The sequence below is a fragment of the Megascapheus bottae genome, chromosome 33, assembly GCF_031878675.1.
Source record: "Megascapheus bottae isolate mThoBot1 chromosome 33, mThoBot2.hap1, whole genome shotgun sequence".
In the NCBI taxonomy this organism is placed as follows: domain Eukaryota; kingdom Metazoa; phylum Chordata; class Mammalia; order Rodentia; family Geomyidae; genus Megascapheus; species Megascapheus bottae.
In genome coordinates, this window is record NC_143541.1 from 7397911 (window position 1) to 7418237 (window position 20327).

Consider the following 20327-nt stretch of genomic DNA (forward strand, 5'->3'; position numbering starts at 1 on the left):
ATCACTCTCAGCCTCCCACCCCAGCTCTCTCCCCTCAGCGCTGGTTCCTCTCTTGGCTTGGGCTCTCTTCCCCTCCCCTTTCCGCTCTGTCTCAGTGCTGGTCTCTATCTCTCCTCTCAGTCCCCACCCCACCACTCCCCTCCTGGCTTCCTTCCTGTCTCCGCTCCTCTTGCCGCATCCTGCAGCTCCCCCCACTGAGCCTTGAGGAGAATGCTGCTGAGGCCAGTGCACAGGGATTGTTCTGGACTCTGGACACACAGGCCTCCTAAATGCCTTGTAAGCTGCTAACTTGGAGCTGTTGGGATGACATTAAGTTCCAGGCTAAGTGTCTTCTAATACAATGGAAGTAGAAAGTGCTAGATGGCCTTGGGCAAGGCACTTGCCCTTGAGTTGGTATTCTTGCTGGAAACTGAGGCTGGTAATAGCAGCTCTACTCCTGTGATTCTTGGCGGATTAACCTAACAGGGAGCACAGGTCCTTGGCCAATTCGAGTTTCCCTCCATTGAGTCACAGGGAGCAGAAGAAGACAGCCAAGGAACAGAAGGTCAGGGCCCACATCTCGGCCCAGGACTATTCTTGCAGCCAACGGACAAGGCTGGCATTATGGGGGGCCCATTTCATGGATGGCCAAAATGAGGGCTAGTCACAGGGTGAAGATTCAAACCCAGATCTGGGAGCACTCAGGTCAGGGAAGGAAGGCAGGAATGAGCTTTCACTATGATGCCATCACTGTCTCCCCAAGTGGGATTTGAGGGGGATTCTGAGGGGAGGTACCCTACCCTGCACTGGCTAACTCTGAATTAGCAGCCCTACTGCCTGTGGCAGGGTAGAAATCTCATTGTGACTCAGGCCCTGGCTCTCTCTGCTCCTGATTAGATCACAAGCGCTCAGTCTGGGCCTAAGTCGTCTTTAATGACTTCGTAACATTTGTCATTGTCCCTTTTTAATAGAAAGAAGGTCTTGAGCTCAGGGTTAGTGTGACATCACCTTTCTTAAGAGCTAGACCTTTATATTTGTCGTTTCTTTCTAGTTTGGGCCCTGGTTTCCATGAAAATAATGATGTCAAACTCCCCCATAAATGCATTTATGGAAATCTTTAACAAGTGAGTTAAAAATATGAAGTAGGTCATAGCACAGGTGGTACAAAGATGCCTGAAGCTCTAAAAACCTTGGGAAAAGCCCAGTCCCCGTGCTGATAAGGATAGCACCCCCTCCCCCATTCCGCCTGCTCGGCCCTTCCTCTGCCTGCCCCGCAGAACTGGAGGAGGAGGGGGAGGAGGAAGAGGGAAGGAGGAAGTGTTTTTCTTCTTCAATTGGAAAAAATAACAGTGGGGCCAGAGCTCCCCTGGGAAGAGGGGGTTCCTGTCCTGTGCCCCCTGGCTGGGCCTGGAGAGCCTTCGCCTGCAGGAAGCCTGCTCGATGTGTAGCATACCAGGGCAGCCAGGCCTTCACTGGGCACCCCAGGGCTCTGCTCTTCCGCACCTCCTGGAACTATCAGCTCTGTGTCACAGACAGGGACACACGGTCAGAGAGGTTCCACTGCTTGCCTGCAGCTGCACAGCGCACCCCTGCCTCAACTCTGCTCTTAGCCACTTGTGTCCCTCTGCCCTCTGACTTGGAGTGGAGACCCCCGCACTCGGGGTCAAGCCCTGCCTGAGCCACCGGGTGAGCTGGGCAGTGTTGCCTCTGGGGCTCACAGCTACAGTACGTGGAAAGGGCTGAATCCACACTGGGGAAGGAAGCAGGAGTGGGTCAGAGCGCCTGGCCCACTGGAGATCTGCTGGCTGGCGTGCCAGCTCCCTGGTTCCTCACACCCCTCACTGGGCCACGCAGGAGGCCTCAGGGACCCTGGTGGTGGCTGCCATCCTCAGAGCAGCTGCCTGGACGGGGTGTCCTCTGGGGCCCGAGTCGGATGGCGAGGAGTGGCTTTGATGAGCTTGAGTGCACAAGGCCCGGAAGCGTGTCCTAGATACACGGCACATGGACGGTTCACGCCAGCCCTGCCCGTGTCCTGCGCTCCTTGCTCCCCAACACTGGAGCTGCAGCCATTGCCGGCGTGTCCACTGGCCTGGGTCAGGAGTGACAGAAGAACCCTCCAATGCAGATGCCACCTGGAGGCACAGCTCCCTCTGTCACCTAAAGTGTGGGGGAGAGCGGTTGCTGCCGAGCGCACACTGGCAGGAGGCAGTGATCTTGCCACGCCGCCCCCTGTGGACACAGGCTCGGCTGTCCAGGGACTCCCAGCGGCCGTCTTCTCTTTGTTCCTGTGGGGCTAGAGGAAATGGCTCTCATTCCTGCATGTGAGCGGAGCCCTCCCCCAACTCAGGGCATGTCCTTGACCCCCGTGCCGCCGTCAGGGGACGCAGGGCCCCCCGTGCCCCCATGGCGGGCGCCTGGCCTGCCGAGCCCCCGCGTGGCCCCTTTGTGCTCTGTGTGGCGGATAATGGGCGGCATTCTCAGACGACCAGTCATGGGTCTGGGCCCTCGAAGGGCCTGGGGCGGCTCACACTGAGGCCTCTGTCCAGGGCAGCCTTGAGGGGCAGGCTACCCCCGACACTCCCTCCACATTCCCAGGCTGCTGCCAGGGAAAGTGAGGCTTCAGATATCAGTGTGGGACAAGTGCCGCACCACATCTCAGGGCAGAGCCCACGGGCGGGCGGGCAGCTCTGCCATGCGTGCCTTCTGAGTGTGCGTGTGTCCTGACCAATCAGGGCTCTGGGCCTCTGGTCCCAGTAGGCTGGCTGGACACCAAAGGACAAGGCAGTAACTGTGCCCTAAGGACACGAGCTAAGGAGGTGGTGGGCAGAGCCCTGAGCGCTCCTTCCAATGGCGCTTCCCTTCTGGGGTGTGGGGGTGGGGTACATGCATGCCTCGTGTGTGTGTGTGTGTGTGTGTGTGTGTGTGTGTGTGTGTGTGTGTGTGTGTGTGTGGCTGCTCCCTGAAAGGCTGGGGATCTCATCCCAACTTGCTGATTCCACTCCTCAAGGTGCCCTCCCAACAAGCCTAGGCTCAGATCCCAGCTCTAGGCTTCATTTCTGTGTAACCTGGGGGAGCCCTTGACCTCTCTGGGCCTCCGTTTCCGCACCTATGAAGTGGGTGGGTGTGAGTCCCTTCCGCTCCAGGCTGTCCATGGTAAATTGTTGGTGACAGTTATCATGAAGCAATGATGGGAAGGGTGTGCTCTCATCTCTGTGCCCACCCTCCCGCTCTGTGCCCACCCTCCCGGGCCCATCACCACCCCTTCATCACACCTATTCCTTTTCATAAGGTTGAAAACATTTCTCTCATTGTCACTGGCTCCTGGCGCCTCACCTGTGTGGTGGCACTGGGGTCTGTGCATGGCATCTGGACTGGCTGAACTCTGCTTCCACCAGCCCCCCCTCCCGCGGTCCTGGTCTCACCACGTGGGCTGCAAGATCCTCTCATCTCCTGAAAACACTCTGGGTGCGCAGAGGGTGAGCCGCCTGCCAGGACACCTGCTGTGTGCTGGGCACAAATGCCAACAGTAGCCCTCTGGGATGCTCTCTCATTCAGCCACACACAGGCCATGGAGGAGAGACTGGCGTGGGCCAGCCCAGGGCACAATCTTACGCATGAATCCCTACAATGGTCTCAGTTCCAGAAAGGACAGTTCCTCTTGTGTTCTTGGGACAACTTGCCTGCACCCCTCAGGCTCCAGCCCAAAGGCCCTCTCTAGAAACGCTTGCCTAGTGGACTATGCCTCCTTCAAGTTCCCTTCTTCTGAGCCAGGTTCCTGTAGGCTGGAGGAGGGGGTGGCCTCTCCCAACTGCAGCGCTGCCTGCTTCAGTGGACTATAGGAGACAAGACCAGACCCGTGAGAAGTTGGGGTGCGTAGACTCCAAGACATGCCTGCCATGCAGGATGAGCTTTTCCTTTTCTTTTTTGCTTTTTTTCTTTGTACCAGTCCTGGGGCTTGAACTCAGGGCCTGGGTGCTCTCTCTAAGTTTTTTCACTCAAGTCTAGTATTCTACCACTTGAGCCACTGCTGCTCTTCTGGCATTTTGGCGATTCATTGGAGAAACGAGTCGAGGAGACGTGACTGCCTGAGCTGGCTTTGAATCTTGATCCTCAGATCTCAGCCTCCTGAGTAGCGAGGGTGCCAGGCTGGCATGATCATGCCGGTCACAAGAGAAATGCAGACAGCCTGAGAGCTGCCCAGCTGACCTCATGTTGTGTGAGTGGCTACCCAGAGCGCCCCTTTCCCCATGATCCCAGCTTGCAGCTGATTGCCGGGAACTCAGGGGAGTCCCCTCCCATCTCATCTCCACACTGGCAGCGTCTGCAGAGTGGAGAACCCAACTTCCTCTCCTGCCTTCCATCCTCCTGGGGCAGACACGGCCCACACCAGGCCCAGCCTTCAGCCGCACAGTTCTTCTGTCACCCCAGCAGGGGAGCTGCGAGTGGGACTGGGTGTGGAAGATTCTCACCAGGGATGTGAGCCTTCTTTCCTCAGAACCCTTGAACTGGGAAGTGCAGAATGCAGAGGAGTTGGGGAGGTGGAGAGAACGTTCCAGAAGCTACAGGGGAACAGAAAGGTGGTGGTGTCATGGGCTGGTGGGAGGGGGGCGTGGCGTGGCTGTGGCAGGGAGCTGAGGCCTGCTGGGAGTCTGCAGCCTGGTCTGCCGTCCCTGCGGCTGAGCTCCAGTGTCCTCCAAATGCCATATGCTTTCTGGGCCTTCAACAGCCTGACCTCTGCTTTGGCCTTGGACGGTCCAGTCTCTGACCTTGGCCTGACTTCGCACGGCCCTCCAGTGGCCTCCAGCCCCTCGGCTGGCTTTCCCTGCCCTCGCTGCTGAGGAACTGGGAAGTGGCTCTCTAGGGACTTTTGGGTGACACCATCCATCCTGCCCGGGAGCAGCTCTGCTGCCTCAACTGCTGTCTCGAGATGAGCCTGGATTTCTCCTTCCACTTCCTCATCCCCTCTCAGCCAGGGCTCAGAAGTCCTGTTCCTAGGTGTTCCTCCATGAGGGGGAGGCACAGTCTCCAGGGTCACCTCCTAGGCCTTCCACAGACCACCTGCCACCACCTAGGCTCATACCAGCTAACCATTGGCTGCTTAGACTCCTCTGCCAACCAGGGGTCGTCACAGAGCTGAGCCAGCTGGCAGAGGGCACTCAAACCAGGCTCACAGGACAAGGGAATAAAAGATGAACAAATGAACGTCCTCCCTCCACCTCTGGGCCTCTAGGGCAGAGGCAGCCCCAGCCCTCTCTCCACCTAGTCTCTGGTCACCATATGCCCCGCCCCACCCCTCTGGAACAGGGCCACCCCACCCTGGCTTGGGGAAAGACGGTTAACATACAGGTTCGCAGAGAGGCTGGAATTGCCAGGATGGAATGTTCCAGAAACCATAGCAGCCCCCCCCCCCTCCGCATCCCAGCTCATAGCTGCAGGTGACCCCACCACCTGGGGTCTCCAGGCAGCATGGGCCACACATCATAGGTTTAGGTCCAGTGGACAGTTCTGCCCAGGGCAACTTGGACAGATCCTTTATCCCTGTGAGCCCCTATTCTCCCTCTGCACAGTGGGGGTGAAGCTGCCCCTCCGGTGCTGGGGTAGGGGTAGTCCCAGCCCAGGGCCAAGACTCCCATGTGAGGCAAAGTGCTCGCCAAGGGAAGCAGCAGCTGGTGGAGGCTGCTGGAAGCCCGCTTGCTCCCACACGTGGCAGGGGTCTCCATTCATTCCTCAGCCACCTCTGATGTGGGCTGGGGCGCTCTGATTAGCTCATTCTCCAGGTGCGACCGGCCCAAGACCAAAAGGCTCCCACAGCCTGGCCCCTGCCCCAGGCCGCTGCCCCATGGCCGATCACCCAGCCTCAGGGGAGCCGAGTGATAGCGCCCAGGCTGAGCGGAGGGGCTGTCCTTGGGCCAGCCAGTGCCACCTCACTCTACATTCTCCACATGATGGACTGGCACCTACGGTGTGCCGGGCGGCGGGTGCTGTGGGGAAACGAGAGCAGTGGGGCTCATGGGTACCAGCGGCTCCCCTACAATCCTACCTACTCAGGAGGCTGCGATCCAAGGACCATGGTTCAAAGCCAGTCCAGGTAGGCACACTCGTGAGGTCCTTCTCTCCAATTAGACACCAAAAAGAAGTGGAGACGTGGTTCTAGTGGTCGAGCGCACACACACACACACACACACACACACACACACACACACACACACACACAAAAGGCAGGTCAGCTGGGAGTTTGGCCTAGTGGTGGAGTGCTTGCCTAGCATGCATGAAGACCCAGGTTCAATTCCTCGGTACGACATACATAGAAAAAAAAGCCAGAAGTGGTGCTGAGCTCAAGTGGTAGAGCTCTAGCCTTGAGAAAGTCCAAGAACAGTGCTCAGGCCCTGAGTCCAAGCCTCAACAGGCCCCCCCAAAAAAGGCAGGTCAAGCTCGGACTTGAAGCAGGGGGTAAGAGCTCTGCCCTGGCTCTCCTGAGCAGGAGGGAGCCACTGGGACTGTGGGATCAGCATGGGGACAGAAGGCCCTGCAGTCCTCAGGAGCCAGGAGCTAAGGGAGATTTTCCTGCCTGGGTTGGCTTTGAACCACAGTCCTCAGATCTCAGCCTCCTGAGTAGTCAGGATCACAGGTGTGAGCTGCCACCAGCACCCGGCTTTGACCACGTTTTGGTTTCGAGTTTTTGAGACAGGATAGCCTCAAACTCCCACTTCTCCTGCCATTCTATCAGGCTTCCAAGAGTACTTCTAACCCACGCAAGTGCCCCTGCCTGGCATCCTGCCTGCCACCCTGGGCAGGAACAGGAAAGGGTGTCAGTGGCCAGGCCAGAGGCTCACATTTTGGGGTCCCAAACCCAGGCTGAGATCCCCCACAGCCTGGCAACCTGGCCTAGATCACCATTTTACCAAGGCAGAATGCAGGAGATGCCAGACACCGCAGCCCTCCCCTCTACTCAGACTAAATTCACCTCCTCCCAACACGCCAGCAGTCTGCCTCTGGCCCCAAGACTACTGTCTGAGCCCCGCCTGCCCGTGCCCTCTGCCCTCTGCCTTTCCTCTCTTCCCTCCCTTTCCCTGAGGGTCGTTTGCTATTGTAAGTGTGTTCTGTTGTTTATCTCCAACTTCAAAGCTTTTGAGGTCCTGTTCCCTTGTCCATAGCTGAGTGTGGTAGACTCCACCACTCCAGCCATGCAAGGGACCCCAGCCTTTGCCCTGCATGGCTCTCGCTGGTACACCTGCCCTCTGCTCAGGAGACAGCCTTGGGGAGATCCCTTTGCTGCTGCCCTTCCAGGCCCAGTGCTCTGTGTAGGTAGCGGGATGTCTGTTCAAGCCTTAGCCACAATACAAGGGTAGGCCCTCCTGGTCCTGTCCCTGAGGGGACCCCGGGGCCAGATCTGTCTCCCATCCCATGTCCCTGCACTTGTAAATTGGCTGGAGTGGTGTGATTTAGATCCTAGGCCTGGGGCGTTAGTGGTGTCCACTTCCTTGGTGGAACCCAGACTCAGATTCTCCTCACCCCTCACCCCCTAGGGATGGAGCCACCAGGGTCCAGCCAGGGAAGCAGCTATTTCCAGCTCCCGGAAACAGGAAGTGAGTCACAGCCTGAGGGGCTGGCAGGATGCAGCGCCTGAGGTGTAACTGATGCGCCTGGGGGAAGCCACCGAGCTGGCAGCAGGAAGGAGGCTGGAGGAAGAGGACAGGAGGGGGACCCTTTCCTCAACCCAACAGACGCTGAGGGCGCCCCTCCCAGCTGTGAGGTCAGCACAGAGGCCCCACCCAGCCCATTGTCCATCCACACCTGGGGCCTGGAACGGGGGTGAGGCCGCCACCAGCTCAAACCCAGCCCTACTGACTGTGGTCATGGCTGGGTCTGCAAGTTACCCACACTGCCCCACCCCGCCACCTGAGCAGAGAGGTCCACTGGCCCCCCTCTCACAGACAGCCAAGGAGAAGCCAGGATAGGCCTAGGACCCATGGGCAGAGGGGTGGCCAGGCTGAATGCACTGTGGCCATGAGGAGTTCTCTGGCTTCAAAGCCTCAGGGGACATAGGTGGCTCTGAGGTGGCCTCTAAGACACATAGGGCTGGCCAGGGTCTGGGACTCAGGACAGGTCTAGCCTCAGCTCAGTCTCTGCCAGCCAAGCACCTCCTTGCTGGACCTCAGCTTCCACCTGCTGAGGCTGGACTGGGCCAGCAAGGCTGGGGCCAAGGCACTGAGGTCAAGACCCAAGGCATTGCAGCTGTAAAACCCCCTCAGGGAGCTCTCTGGACCAGGGGCTCCTTTCTTCCCGCATCAGAGCCTTGGGCTCCCTGTCCTTCCAGCTGGCTTGGGGGTAGGAGGAGATCCTGCCCTACAGTCCCCATCCAGCGGCCTGAGCAGGCAGCTCAGGTCAGCTTTGGGCAGCCTTATCAGAGGCCAGGGCTCAGGGCCGCTTCTGCTTGCTCCCTGGACAAGTGTCACCCACACCCTGGATCTTCTCCCTCTCCTTCACCTAGTCTTGCGCCACAGTCTCCCGTGCTAAGGGCATTCCCCAGGACCTGGAAGCCAGGCACAGCAGAAGAGAGGCCACAAACTCTCAGACGTGTTATTGGGTGGGATTTTTGGCTGGGTGGGGTTTTGTGATTGTATCTGAATTTTCTGTTTCTCTTAGAATGTGTGTGTGTATATTAAAAATAAATTTGGAGCCAGGCACTGGTGACTCATATCTGTTATCCTAGGTACTAAGGAGGCTGAGATCTGAGGATCAAGGTTCAAAATCAGTTCTGGCAGAAAAATCTGAGAGAGACTTCCCAATCTCCAAAATAACCTGCAAAAAGCCAAGCTGGAGGTGTGACTCAAGTGGTAGAGCACCAGTCAGGAGCAAAGCAAGTAAGTGAGATGAGGCTCTTGCTCCGATTGAATAGCTGAGCACTGGTGGCTCACACCTGTGATCCTAGCTACTCAGGAAGCTGAGATGCAAAGCCAGCCTGGGCAGGAAAGGCCTTAAGACTCTAATCTCCAAATCAATCACAGAAAATGCCAGGAAGTGGATATGTTGCTCAAGTGGTAGGGAGCTAGCCTTGAGCAAAAAAGAGCTCAGGGAAAGTGCTCAGGCCCAGAAATCAAGGCCCAGGACTGGCAAAAAAATAAATAAAAATAAACAAGTTTGTGGCACAAACAGAATTTTTATGGGGCCCAGCAGCCCGAGGAGCCGGTGCCCAGAGCAGACCTTGCATGTGGTTTGGGTTTCCTCGGGCCAGTGGCGCAGGTTCCAGGGTTGGCTGTGCCTTGAGAGGCAGCAGAGGTTGTGCCCCTGACCTGCAACTTCCATTTTTACGACTGCTCTGCTCTGTGCCTCTGTTTCCCCTGGTTGTTGGGAGGGGCTACCGGGAGCAGAGCTAGGCCCAAAAGGTACCAAGTTTAAGGACTGTCAGACATTGGTCTTAGTGCTCACTGCACCAAGCTGCCCTTAGAGGGGCCTCCTGCAGCCTCCCCTTGCCCTTGGGGGCCCTCTCTCAACATTGGACCTCAGAGCCACTGGTGGGGGGGGCGCTCACTGGGGAAGCCTGGCCAGCGCCCTGGCCCTCCACTGGCCACTGGAAGCTGGCCAGGGATGAGGCGCGAGGCGGCAGAGCCGCAGGGAATCACGGGGCTCTGGGGCTCTGCGGAGATGTGGGAGGCAGGGCCTGGGCACTGCTGGTGGTGGGATAGGATTTATGCTGGCGCCCACTGTGGCCTCCGTGCCCTGGGCCCAAACAACAGCCTGCTACCTCCCCACCCCCGGCTCCTCCCTTGCTAAGCTAGGGGTCCTATTAGGCCAGGTAGTATCCTCAGCCCCCATTTTCTGGGGGAAGGAAATGCAGCCCATTGTCCCCCAGCCAGACGCCTCAGCCCCGCGGGGCCCCTTCCCATGTCCCCACTGCAGCCCTGGCCCATCCCGCACCCACGACCTCAGGCGGCGCTGCCCCTTCTTCCACACGGGCTTAGTGGGTGTCACAGTGAGGACGACCCACGTGGGGTGGCTGCGTCCCCAGCACGGGTGGCAGGCAGCGGCCAGCATGGCTGCAGTGGGGTCAGCTCAGAAGGTCTTCGGCGGGAGGTGATCGTCTCAACTCTGCCTGCACACAGGGTGCAGCAGGGTGGGCAGCCCGGCAGCCCCAGGGCCCGTCCTTCTCACCCCATCCCACTCTAGCCTCCGCTCCTTGCAGACAGGAAGGAAGCCGAGGTGGGAATCCAGCTCCCAAGGAGAGGAAAAAAAAAAAAATAACACGAATCCCATTGTCTCCACTCCCAGATCCTGCCTGGAAAACAAAAACAAAATCAAACTCCAGCTGCGGAGATTTTCTCTGGCAAAGATTTCACGGAGGAGGCCTGGTGGCTGCCAGCCCAGCGGGGGCACGCGGAGGGGTGCAGGCCTGGCCAGAGCAGGCGGTGACAGCCACCCAGGGGCGGCCCAGGACCCTGCCACCTTGCTGGGGAGATGCACAGAGACCCCCCTCCCCGCTCAGGCTGCCCCGTCCCGCTCTCCTCGTGGCCATTCCATCTCCCGCTCCATCCTGGTCTGGTTCCCTTGCCCGAAGGGGTCTGATGATGTGGACAGGACAGGGGTGCAGCTCCCGGGGCACTGCGACCCCCCACAGCCTCAAGCTGCCTTCCTAGCTCCTGGCTAGACAGCTCCACCAAGGCCTCTGCTCCTTGTGCAGGTGGAGGGGTGGTGGAGTGGCAGAGCGGGGACCAGCGCCATCCTGGGATGTCTCAAGGTGGCCCCTCTGTGCCAGGCTGGTGGGAGCTTTGTGTCCCCCAGCCCTGTCCCCCAGAAGTGGAGTGAGCCTAGCCTGTGTGAAGGGTGCTGCGCTGGCAGCTGAGGGGGTCACAGGAGGCCCCTGGGGACGTAGGTGCCTCCTCCTTCCCCTCCTTCCAGGGTTGACCTCAGCGGCCCCTGGCTGGGCTTTTCCCAGAGCCAAGGCCGGAAGCCCAGGTCCTGAGTGTTTGTTCAGGCTGGACCGGGCTCCGGGCAGGCGAGGCGGAAATAGCCGCAAGATGTTTGTCCAAGTGGGGGTCGGGGAGCAGAAGGCCGAGTCAGCACCTCCAGGCCTGGCCTCCCCCACGAAGGCAGGCTGCACACAGTAGGCGCTCACATCCTGGCTGTGGTCCTCTCCAGCCCCCCTTGGAGGAGAGCTGGGCTTCGCCTCCTCTCCCCTCCATGGAGCAGCTTCCTCAAGGGCGGCCCTCACCTGGAACCCGAGCTGCCCTCTGCCGCCCAGCGGAGCCGCCTTGAAGCAAGCCTTGATTTTAGACTGCCTTCCTCCCCCGGGTCCAGTGGCCTTGCTATGGTGATGCTGGCCAGCAGGCCCCGGGAGACCCCCCGATGTCTCCCACGTGGGCACATGCCACTGTGTTGGCTTTTGTGCAGCAGCCCTCATTTCCCCTCAGGGCCCCTTCCCTAGATGTCCCCTCCAGACTCACGTGTCCCCGAGTTCACCCTCCACCTGCCCCTCTACTGGACAGGGCCTGACAGAACAGGCTGGCACGCAGTAGGTGCACAATCAAGTCCGCAGGGGTTTCTGTTGCTCCTTGTCTTGCAAAGGTCAGGGTCACCAGAGCCTCAGAGGCAGGGCCAGTGCCCTTAGGCTAGGGCGGTCTGGCCAGGAGGCCGCCTGCTGGCTGGTGTCCCCTGCTCAGTGTCCATCCCGCTCTCCCCCTGCCGTTCAGTGGCTCTTCTAGACTCATCCAGTCTGCTGGAGGCTGGGGGCCAAGCAGGATGGCCTGGGCAAAGCAGGCCCATGGGGGCTCCTGGGAGCCCATGTGGACGCCTCCCCACTGGGCCTGGGCAGCGGCTGAATCTGAGGATCTAAGGATTCCACCTGTACCCCAGTATGGGTGCAGAAGATAATGGCTGGGGCGGGAGGTCCTCCAGTCACTGCGCTCTGGTTAGCGGGCACCGGGCTGCGACCACTCCACAGCCTCTAATGGTTCAAACTGCAGGCAGACACGGTGGGTGCTGCCATTCTGGGAAACAGTCTAGATGTTTCTTCAAGAAATAAAAGAAGCCAGGTGCGGTGGCTCACGCCTATAATCTTAGTTACTCAAGAGGCTAAGATCTGAGGATCGCAGTTCAAAGCCAGCCCGGGCACTAAAGACTGTGAGGCTCTTATCTCCAGTTAACCAGCAGAAACCCAGAAGAGGCACTGTGGCTCAAGGGGTAGGGTGGTAGCCTTGAGCTGAAGAGCTCAGGGACAGCGTCCAGGCCAAGTTCATGTCCCACGAACAACAAAAAAAGAAAGAAAGAAATGGGGCAGCCTAGTGGTAGAGTGCTCACCTAGCATGCATGAAACCCTGGGTTTGATTCCAGGGTACCATATGCCCAGAAAAAAGCCAGGAGTGGTGCTGTGGCTCAAGTGGTAGAGCTCTAGCTTTGAGAAAACCCAAGGACAGTGCCCTGAGTTCAAGCCACAGGACTGGAAAAAAAAAAAGACTTAGGAAATTTAGTGAGCCTCCACTTAGGATGAGAATGACAAGAAAACCCAGGTGCATAAAAACGGATGGGAGGTGTAGGTGTGGCTCAGGCGATGCAGCACCAGCTAAAGAGAGAGAGAGCGTCCATTCGAGTTCGAGTCCCAATCTCAGATCAAAGACAAAAGAAACCGGTGCCTGGATGACTGTCCCAGAACTGGTCACTAACCGGAGCGGGCCAGGAGGCCCCTGCTGGGCTGCGGCTCACATCCAGGGCTCCCTCCCCAAGGGCGCGGCCGGCGCCCTGTTGGGAAGATTGTAATACAGACAAAACGGTGTGAACGTTCATCCGACTTCACTTCTGAGCCTTGTCCACCGCGCCCAAGCTCATTTGTACTGGAAGAACAAAAAAAAAAGTTGTAAAAACATCCCAGCCTGGCGCGTGCCCGGGCTGGGGGTGAGGGGCGGCGCTGGGGACCCAGGCGCCCGGCTGGCGCAGCGCCCGGCTCTGGGGACCCCAGGGCCGCAGCCCTCTCCGTGCGCGCGGCCCCCCGGTGGAGGAGGCGGCGCCGGGCGCCGGCCGGAGCTGCGCTTCCCGAGACCGCCACCGGGCGGCGACAGATACCGGGTTTGAGGTTCCTTCTTCCCAAGTTGAGAGCCCGCCCCGCGTCCCAGCGGACCGCGCGCCCCGCCCAGCGCCCCGGCGAGGTCGCCTGGAACCCCAAGCCCTCCCGGGTACTTCCCACCGCCGGTGGCACGATGATCAGGTGATCGCACCACGGCGCCACACGGTCGAATCGTCAAGTCCCGGCTCGGAAGCCGCCCAAGGTCCCGGCCGGAGCCCGAGCGCTGGTCACCCGCTGGCCGCCCAGGCGGGCGCCGCGTCCTAGCGCACGGCGCTGCGGGCGGAGAGGGCGCCCCGCGAGGTCCCGTGCTGGAGTGCGTGGCCTTGAACCACGGTCCCCGTCGGCCTCCCCCGCTGCGGGGATGATTGCACCACCACGGCCTTGGTCTGCCAGCTGGGAAGGAAACAGCACAGAGCCCGCCTCGACAACCTACCGCCTCTCCAGGGCTCGCGTGCAGATGTCCACATAACATGATGATGATGATGATGATGATGATGATGATGATGATGATGATGATGATGATGATTTTGCCAGTCCTGGGCTTGAGCTCAGGGCCTGAGCACTGTCCTTGGACTTTCTCAAGGCTAGAGCTCCACCCCTTGAGTCTCAGCACCACTTCCGAGGAATCGAACCCGGGGCTTCATGCATGCTAGGTCAGCACTCTACCACTAGGCCACATTCCCAGTCCGTGGCACGTTTGTTCCAATGCCGAGAACAGTGCGCTGGCTGAGGGATCTCAGGTGACAATCTGTGACCCCGTCCAATCTTGTGGGTCCATTTCCACATTCTGGTTCTCTGTGGCCGAGATGTTCTGTTGACTCTGATTTCTTTTCCTTTTTTCTTGTCAGTCATGGGGCTTGAACTCTGGGCCTGGGTGCTGTCCCTGAGCTCTTCAGCTCAAGGCTACTGCCCTGCGCATAGGAACTCTTCTAGTTTTCTAGTGGTTAACTGGAAACATGAATCTCATGGTCTTTAGTGCCTGGGCTGATTTTGAACTGCGATCCTCAGATCTCAGCCCTCGGAGTAGCTAGGACTACAGGTGTGACCCACCACGGCTGGCCTGATTCTGATTTCTTTAGTTCCTCAAATCAACTTGAGGACCAGGGCAAACTCCAATCCTGGCCACTGGGCCTTTGGTGGATGGGAAAGTGGACATGGTAAATCTGAATTCAGTTGAGTGACAGGGGCTGTCTTTAGGAATTCTCAGCCTATTAATAATATTAATAATCAAGAATATCCTATAGCACTTACTCTTGCATTTTAGAGCTTTTTTTTTTTTTTTTTTTTTTTTTTTTTTGCCAGTCCTGGGCTTGAGCTCAGGGCCTGAGCACTGTCCCTGGATTTTCTCAAGGCTAGAGCTCTACCACTTGAGCCTCAGCAGCACTTCCAGCTTTTTTCTATGTATGTGGTACCGAGGAATCGAGCCCGGGTCTTCGTGCATGCTAGGCAAGCACTTTAACCACTAGGCCAAACTTCCGGCCCCCATTTTAGAGCATTTTATTGAAGCCTCACAACTTTACCTTTAGGTAGTGATTATTATAACTCACATTGCCAGCGTGTTTTGTTGTGTCCATATGTCTGTCTGTCTGTCTGTATTGATAGTCCTAGGATTTGAATTCAGGGTTTTATGCTTGCTAGGCAGATATTCTACCACTTAACCACTTAACTATGCCTCCATCCCTTTTTGCTCTACTTAATTTGACAGAGGATCTCTCTCTCTCTCTCCCTCCCCCCTGGCCAGGCTAACCTGAACTATGATCCCCTATTTATACCTAGCTGGATGACAAATGTGAACTTTTTGCCAAGGCTAGCCTGCAGCCAAGATCCTGCAATCACCGTGACCAGCTATTGGTTGAGGTGTAGCTAGCTGTATGGGGGGCGGGGGGTCTCAGGCGAGCTGCCATGCCTGGCATTGGTGTAACTTTTAATAGTCTTTGTCACAAATGAATTGGATTCAGGCAAAAGGAGACAAAGTTCTCTTTAACAACAGAACCATTTAGAAGCCTGAAAAAAAAAAATGCTGTGAAGTGTTCTTGCTCTTAGATTTAAGAATTTCTAATGCCAAAGGGGATATACACGTGCTGAACGCCGGAGCGTCTGGAGGCATGGCTTGCTTCATGGTGGGGCTCTGAATTCAAAATTCCGAACTGGAAAACAAACAAGTGAACTCTTTTCCTGTCCCTAGTTCGAAGCTAGGGGGAAGGTGAGGCGCCCTTCCTCATGAAACACACCAAATACATCCAGCCTCCCGATGACATGACAGGAAATGCTTCCTTCTGAGAGGCCACCGTGTGGAACCATACCCGCGTCTGGCCTCGGTGCTCCTGACGTCTCCTCTGGGGTAATGGCCATGGAACCAGAGTTCTCTGCCCCGAGCTGCACCTGGCTGCTGCTGGGCTCCGACCCCAGCCACTCTCTTCCAGGCTCAGATCTAGTGCTCTGTCCCCCGGGGCCCTGTCACCTCTGTGGTCTTGCCAATCTTCCTCCTCTCTCATTTCTGCTCACTCCCACCACTGGGCACCGGGCATGGCTGAGGCTGTGGGTTCTATCCTCAGCATCACACTAAAACAAAACAATAACAAAAAAAGGTAACAGCGGCCCCGCCCCCATGCAGACACCACAAACCCTCCACATCCTATCCCGCCCCCTGCCTCTCCTTTTCCTCTGCTCACCCACAGCTGCAGAGCGGGGAGACATGGGGCAGCAGCTCTCATGTACTCCAGGTACTGGCAGGGCATCCAGTGTCCATGTGACCATCAGGCCTAGAACCCAGGACTGGGAGAATGCTCAGGAGGGGCCCCGAGTCCAACCAGAGCCCCACCCGAATGCGATGGTCAGGCAAAGATGGCTCAAGAAGCAGCCAGCCATGGAAACCCTGCCTTTTCTCATCTGTCTGCAGTGGGCATCCTTCCTTCCTTCCTTCCTTCCTTCCTTCCTTCCTTCCTTCCCTTTCTTTTCTTTTTTGGCCAGTCATGGGGCTTGATCCCTGGGCCTGCGCTCTTCAGCTCAAGGCTACCACCCTACCCCTTGAGCCACAGCCCCACTTCCAGTTTTCCAGTGGTGAATTGGAGAGAAGAGTCTCCCGGATGTTAGTGCCTGGGCTGGCTTTGAACTGTGATCCTTAGATCTCGGCCTCCTGAGTAGCTGGCGTGACAGGCGTGAGCCACCATGCCCAGCTCATCATTTCTTTTTTTTCAAGGCTTTTATACTGGCACAAGTCTTAGTCTCTGTATGCAGGAAGCTGAGGGGGAAAAGAGTCAGGAGCTGGAGGCCAGGCTGGGCTCCTCGTGCCCTTCCCCTTGAGAGAAAGCTGGGTGTGGTAGCTTGTGCCTGTAACACCAGCTACTTGGGAAGCAGAGATAGGAGGATGGAAGTTTGAGGCCAGCAGGGGCAAAAGGGAATGGCAGTGTTCCTGGAACTGTGGCTCTTTCTCGTGGTTACCCAACCACCATTCCCAGGTCAGTGATGTTCCGGGAAGCCAGGTCTCCACTTGGCCCTTGGGTGCCAAGCTTGCGATGTCACCAAAAAGAAAGAATCTGACCTCCAAGTTTGGCAAGGCAAAGCAAAGCCGGTAGTGCACACCGCAGGCTCAGGTGTGGCCCAGCTGGAACAGCAGGCGCTCCACCCCTCAAGGGTGCTGTGGTCTCTCCCTAATTCCCCTCCGACGCACCTGCTCTGTCTGTTCAAGGTTGGCCTAGGTGCTGTATTTTCAGACATCTTGAGGTCCTCCAAACAAAGGAAGGGCCTGCCACGTGAGAGGTGTCCATGCGTGGGGGAGTGTCCCTCGTTCTCCGAGCAGTTCTCCAGAAGCCCTTCCCTGGGCAGACCCATTTGGGCAAGGGAATGGCGGGAAATTTCTGTAAATGTACCCATCTACCTTCCCATGAAAAAATCCAACATAAATGGAAGATATTGTCTATAACTGAGTTTCATTTTATGCACAGAAGCCAGACATTTCTGTTTCCTGCACAACGGTGAGCTACGTGTTCAGAATATTTTGTACTGCGTTTTCTTGGCTTGCACTTACTTTCACAAGTTGTGAGGCTCTGACACTATTCTACACACCCACCACCATCCACCACCTGTGTGCTTCTTGCACTGCCCAACTTGTAGATGGGATACTCACAGTGAGGCCGGCTCCAGAGGCCCCGAGACTGGGCAAGGAGCAGCTCACAGAGCTACACAGACCTATATATAGCATCCCCGGCCCCCATCGAGCAAGTCCCAAAGCTTCCTGGGCGGTACCCCTTCTCTGACATCTCACTAGTTCAAGCTAGTTTATATACAGAGCTAGGAAACTGTGAGGGGGCCAACAATATCCTGGGAGATACCAGAGCTCCTCCCCGCCCCCGCCACTGCCCCCAGAGCCTGTCAGGTAGTAGATCTAATAGAAAACTTTCTGGGGGGTGTGGCTGTGTTTCTGTGCATCATAACAGTTTTAGTGGAGTCTTAGAAGGATGAATAGGTGTGGTTCTGCCCATTGTGGGGACCTTCTGTTTAGCAGGCCCCGTCAAATGCTCCTTCAGCTAAGTGAAAGGTATCTACAGGAATTATGGGAAGTACAGGTCTGAGATGGTAGCCCTATGGGCATCACTGTCAAGGTTGTGGCAAGGGCTTAGTGGTCAGTTACAGTTTTACCACAGTGGTGAAATGGGCACACAGGCACACCCATTAATGCACAAACGAATGTAAGTCTTGGATACACGCGCCATGGAGAATGAATCTGCAAAAACCAAGAGCAAAATAAACCAGAGTCCAGCCACCAGGTTAATAGCTGAGGTCTTTATTTCAATTTGTATGTACAGTAAAATGCTGCTGAGAGTCAGCAGCAACCAGACAGAACATAAATTTAATTCTCTCTCAACAATCAGCAGCTTAAATCTATCAACTACAGTGTTAACGTTCACGCGTTCACAAGTGTCATTTCTTTACTTTTCAATTCGTGCAAGTGAGTTTTTACTCTTACACACTTCGATAGAGCACACGTACAGTCTAGTAGTCAGTCCCTACGGAGGGCGTCAGCTAGCATACACAACACAGACAGAAATGTTAACTTGGAGGAGCCACATTCAAAACCCCAGGTCTCATGGAGGGCGGTGGTATGGGAAACCCGTGATTTTGCCTGTGCAAAACTTCAGTTTGTTGTTCCATTTGGTTTTGTTTTGGATGCATATTTTCCAGAGCTGAAAGGCCCCTCCTCACCAGCACTCATTTGAAATACAGCATTTCCTCAAATCAGAAACAAAACCAAATGTAGTGAAGACCACAAGAAAATATTCTCATTGGGACATGGCTAGCAAGGAAGGCTTGATCCCAGGTTTCTTCTTGGCATCAGAATTTTATCCCAACTGTGACAGGGGAAAGAGGAGGACCCCAGTTGGTGACATATAAAACTGATTATGCTTTTGCATATATTTAAGGAACCGGTGGGGTAGAAAGCCTTCCTTGCCAGGACACACTGAGAACACCAAGGAATTGAAATTGGAGCAGGCAGCCCTTCGATTACCAAGGACAATGTAAAACGAAGCCATTCTATGACCTGAACAGTCTCACCCAGGCCCACACAGCCAGTCTCACTCACCCAGGCTTAGGACCAGCACGAACAAGTAATAAAGGAATGCTTCACTTGATAGGGAATGTACAGAATCTTTTTTTTCTTCAAAGAGAAGGAGCATTAAAGTGAGGGCACATTTCTCTCTGAACAACTGTTAAACCATAAGAGCAAGGTTATAGAAGGGTTTTGAACAGACAGAATTCAAAGCAGCTCAAAGGCAACAGGATGGGCAGCAGGAAAGTACAGGCAGGCGTGAAAACCGGAGCGTGTTACCATGAGCACTAGATGCCGACAAGTGCTGTGTCTGGTGAGTGATGGGGCCAGGAGAGCAAGAAAGTCCCATGGGGCCTGGCGGGGGCTGTGGGCTCCACTCCAGACAGTTCCAGGGAGGAAGGTGGAATGGTAGTGCGGGCCCATTTGGCTGGAACTCTGGGGCTTTCCAGAGGTAAAAACCCTTCTTGGGTAGAAACTGTCTCAAGGCGAAGGGGTGTGACTACTTCAGCCCATCTATCACAGTGATATCCAGTGGCTGCAAGACTATGTCGTCTCCATGCGGCAGGAGACTCGGCTTCCTTCTTACAAACACCAGTGGCCCACAGGACAGCACCTTCCCACGTCTCGTGGGGTCCTCTCTGTGCTGAGTGACTTTGCAAAAGCAGCAACTGCCAGTCTGACGAGGTTGCTGTGTCCTTTGGCACTCCTGCCTAAAGTCACTGCAATATTTTTAGGCAAAGTTAACATTTTAAGTATATAGGCTTGGGGACAATTTGTTTTGGCATGAACATGAATTGGTTCTAATGGTATTATTTTTTTTTTTCTTAAAGAAAAATCACTCCCTATGGTCCCTGATCTGGATGCTAATTGTGAGGTGAAGGACAATGGTTTGGGGATAGGTGGAGACTGGGGTACCTGAGTTAAAATATCAAAGTGGTTATGGAGACAGCATGCTGACCCAGAGAAGACCTGCTGGCCAGAAAGCAGGCTAGAGCTGTGAAGTCGGCCACCCTGTCCAACAGACAGGGCAATGCCAGGCTAGTTCCCACAGAAGGCTGTGGTGTGGGGGGCCAGGGCACTGCTCATCACCCCATGCCCCACGTGGCTGCACGGAACAAGGCCACGAGGGAACCACACTTGTGATCCAATACAGTAAAGAATAAGAAAGCATTAGCCAAGCTCGCTAGGTAAGTTCTAAAAATTCAGGTTCCACCCTGATAGTGGAGTTGGTCACGGGGGGATGGGTGGGGGACAGCTAGTTCATCTTTCTGCACTGTCCATACAAGCCCACTGGGCAGAGTGCGGGAAGTGCCTCCAGGCTGACACTTGGTACTCAACGTGGGTCCAACCTGACGTTTCCTGCTCTGCTCTTTACGAGAAGCACAGCAGTAGATTCTCTTAAGCAGCAGATAAAGCTTTGAAATGAAGGGTGCTGGGGCCAAATGCAGACTGAAGATTCCACATCACTTTGGTTTCAGTAATTAGGGAGTGCGAAACAAGAAATTAAAGAAACACAAGGAATTTATTTATGACTCTCTGATAGTTTCCATTTTTCCTAAAGGTAACTCCAGTCCAATGTTTCTCAGGGCAAAAAATACCAGTCCTCCCGTGCTGTATGTGGAGACGCTGTCCCCCTCCCCTCTCCAGCCAAGCCCAGCCCGTGAAGGGGTGCTGTGGGGGTGGCAGACACAGAAAGCAGCAGCAGCCAGGGCAGGGAATTTAAGCTGCATCTCAAAACAAAGGCGG